The 4,004-nt window shown below is 43.3% G+C and overlaps 1 non-coding gene across 1 annotated transcript; it reads left to right on the top strand.

Moving 5' to 3' along the window:
- Positions 1-279: 279 nt before the first annotated feature.
- LOC113931591 lies at positions 280-386 on the top strand. The gene has a single exon (XR_003522758.1). It is a non-coding gene; the product is annotated as a U6 spliceosomal RNA (small nuclear RNA).
- Positions 387-4,004: the final 3,618 nt, after the last annotated feature.

Raw genomic sequence — 4,004 nt, 5'->3', positions numbered from 1 at the left:
CCCAGGGTCCTTGGACTGAGCCCAGGATCGGGCTCCTTGCTCCACGGGAATCCCGCTTCTCCCTCTCCCACTCCCCCTGCTTGTGTTCCCTCTCGCTGTGTCTCTCTGTGTCAAATAAATAAATAAAATCTAAAAAAAAAAAGAAAATCGTAAGGGGGTACCTGGCTGGCTCAGTCAGTAGAGCGAGCAATTCTTTGATCTTGGGGTTGTGCGTTCAAGCCCCATGATGGGAGTAGAGATCACTTAAAAAATAAAATCTTTTAAAAAAGGAAAAATATAGTGCTCGCTTAGGCAGCACTTACACTAAAATTAGAACAATACAGAGAAGATTAGCATGGCCCCTGCGCAAGGATGACACGCAAATTTGTGAAGCGTTCCATATTTTTGAGCGCTGTGAATTGTATAAGACTGATGAATCACAGACCTGTACCTCTGAAACAAATCATACATTATATGTTAAAAAAAAAAAAGAAGAAGATAGCAGGAAGGGAAAAATGAAGGGGGGAAATCGGAGGGGGAGATGAACCATGAGAGACGATGGACTCTGAGAAACAAACTGAGGGTTCTAGAGGGGAGGGGGGTGGGGGGATGGGTGAGCCTGGTCTGGGTATTAAGGAGGGCACGTTCTGCATGGAGCACTGGGTGTTATATGCAAACAATGAATCATGGAACACTACATCAAAAACTAATGATGTAATGTATGGTGATTAATATAACGTAATAAAAAAATTTAAAAAAGATTTGAACTTTGGAAAAAATAAAAAAGGAAAATTATAAGGAAATACATTTACAGCATTGTACTGTATATATATAAAAACATATATGTGTATATATATACATATATATATAAATCTGTACATAAGTGGACCCACACAGTTCAAACTCCTTTTGCTCAGGGTCAACTGTATATGGAATTAGCAATATAAAAAAGTCATTCTTTTTTCTTTTTATCCACTCACAAAACTTTCCACAAACCCATAAGACTCTGCGCGTGCATACGTGCATGCTTATACATAGGGTTTCACTAAAATACTTTGAAATATTATTTTCAGGAATGCTTATGTAGGTCACTCAACTGATTCAAGACTCAATTTCATCTGTGTGGCGGGGGGGGGGGGGCGGTGGAGGTGTCTTTCCCTGTGTCTCTGTGGCAAGACATAGTGAGGGAGAAAAGTCCACTTTTCTCAGAGGAGTATCCGGTACAGTCCGAGGTTAAAAGCAACATCATTTTCATCAGTCTGATGCACATTGTCACTGCTCAGTGAGCAGGTGGCTATTTATAAAGTGGCATCTGCAACAGCTGCTCAGCATTTGAAGAGTTTTCTGAAAAATCACAGTTCCTTCTAAACTTGATTCGGGTCATTGGAGCTGAGGTTTCAGTGATACTTGAAATCTTTTCTGGGGTGAAGAGGATATAGAATTCCCCAACAGGACATAATAAAGTGTGGAAATTACTTCTGGTTGGGGTAGAGTTTCCATGAGGGGCTGAAAAAGCTCTAAGTGTGTGCTTAGCTGCCTATAAGGGAAGCCATGCGCGCCCCAGCAAAATAGAGCAGCACGTAATGAGACATTTCATGGCCCACAAACTGTCCATTACTAATTTGGATAACTGGGGCACAGAGTTTATTTTTCCTTATTTTATTTATTTTTGTTTCGCTGAGAATCTATGGCTTGCTGAGGTACATCCACCCATCTCCCCCGCCCCCCACCCTTAGCGGTCTTTTTTCCAGATTTTCTCCTGTTTCTGCCCTCCCAAACCCTTTATTTCCCTGACCCTTTGCCCATTTATCCAGTAGATAAATATTTCATGATCTCAGCTACGTACTTACTAATATTAATAACTCACATGAATAGGGAACAAAGAAGCATGACATCCAGTCTCTGACCTAAAAGAATATGTAAATTAGACTCTTCTATTACTAGGCATAGACTCACCTTTTTTAATACCCATGAAGCATGCCTTTCAGAAGATTGTAATTATTGGTAAAAGCATCACCCGGCAGCTTGCCTGGGGCAACCCTGCAAGGTTGAAAAGCTTCGAGGACTGCCTCTGGTGACAGAACGTGGAGAAGGAGGTGGGGGGTCATGGGAACCCTAGGGTTGCCTTCCCAGAAGGAGGTTTGGGGATCAGGAGCAAAAGCACATAGAATCATTCAGAAACGAAGGAAATATTTTCCTTTGCTCACGGCTGAAAGTGGAATAGAAAATCCAGAAAGAATTTGCAGAGATGGAGTCAGGTATTCCATACAAGGGGTAAAAGAGAAGACAAGAATTTAAATGTATCGAAACGGTACAATGTACTAGGCATTTACTAGGTGCTTTGTATACACACTTCATTTCTCCCTTTTAACAATCCTCTGGGCTCGCTGTTGCTATTGCCGTTTCCTATTTGAAGAAATAGTCCAAGGCCATTGAGTCCGAAGATGGTGGAGTCAGGATTTGCATCAAGGTATTTCTGAGTGCGGAGACTGCGCTTTTCCGCCACCTCTTCCTGATGACCCAGTTTGAGATTGATGGGAATGTGCTGTGGGTATTTATATCTGCCTTTCCAGGCGCAGACTGTGCATTTGCATCAGCTTGCATATGATCTTTCGGGAAAGTTTTGTGTGCACACGAATGTTTTATTGTCGTTATTATTGTTATGATTCTGAGGGAACGTATCTATAGAATTTCAAATCACGTGTGACTCTTCCTGACATACGCTGTCATGATGATTTCTTTTATGAAAATACTGAATAAGATTTCTCTACACATGCACAGTAGAATAACGCCTAAGCCAAAAAAAGAAAAATGGTGACCTTAGTAATCCAGTTTCTTCCACGTAAAATTCCCACAAACGGTCAGCATCTCACCGGATTCCACCCACATAGCAAATCCTAGCGCAATACTTGGAACAACGACATTTGTCTCATCTCATGTGGCTGTTGGAAGCACCTTCGGGATAGAGAGCTTTCTTTTCCAGCTCTGTAATTAGATGTGGAGCTGTACGTCTTCTAGTGCATCTGAGGGGAAACTGGAATTTAGGGTTGCAGGACCACACACGGGTAATGCGTGCAATTCACTTGGCGGGCAAAGCCATCTTTGTAAATCACGTGTAGTGATTTACAAAATATGGCACACACACACTGCCACCTACTTAAGCTATGCCCGTGGCAGTTACCTGAGAAGGATACTGACTCTTTCCTCCCAGCCCAGAAGCAATCTTAGCCCTTCCTGCTGGACACCTATCGACTGGCATGGTCATTAAAGACAAAATCCATTTGCCATCCCCGATCTAAGGACATCCTTTCAGGAAGAGAAAAAAACACACATGAGTAGGATTCAAAGGTATGCTGCCATTGTCTTTTAGAACCATGCCAAGTCCCATCTCATTGATGAAGCCTTCCTTTAGGACCTCATCTGTTGCAGTGTCTACTACTTGGAACTTCAGTTGGCACTTACCATAGACTGCTTGGGATTTTGTTTCTTAGATCCATAGGCTTGATTGGTAAACCCCTCACCAGTGGGGACCGAAGCTCATCCTACCTCTCTATTACGCTGTCACAAAGGGTCTTGCTTTACTTCTGGAAAGTGCTCAGAAGTGTGAGTGATGATGTGAGGATCCTAGTCAGAAGGAGGACTAATGGAAAGGCTAACACGGCACCAGTGGACCAGCATTGACTCAGTCCACTGTTACCGGAGAGCAGCTCAGCGTTCGCTCCCCCTGCTCGTGGATCAGCAGCATTGCTTTGCACAGGAAAGGACAAGTGTTTTTATAGGATGTGTAGTTTTAATTCTAAGCAAACCACAGTCTTAGGGAGGGAGGCCCAGGACCTCTCTATGGGTTGCCTTGTGTTAGAGACTAAGAAGGTCGCCCATGCATGACAGCACCTCTTCAAGACAGCCAGGCTCATAGGGATCCTTCATGGAGCTCTGAGGTGGAAAGAGATTTGTGAAGCTGCTCCTTCTTGGTGATGTTCTCCAAGGGTTCCTCTGCTCTATCAGGGGCGGCCAGAAACCTGAAT

Source organism: Zalophus californianus, chromosome X (genome assembly GCF_009762305.2).
Source record: "Zalophus californianus isolate mZalCal1 chromosome X, mZalCal1.pri.v2, whole genome shotgun sequence".
Lineage (NCBI taxonomy): Eukaryota > Metazoa > Chordata > Mammalia > Carnivora > Otariidae > Zalophus > Zalophus californianus.
The sequence above is the reverse complement of the archived record's forward strand: the minus strand, read 5'-3'. Positions and strand labels throughout refer to the sequence as shown.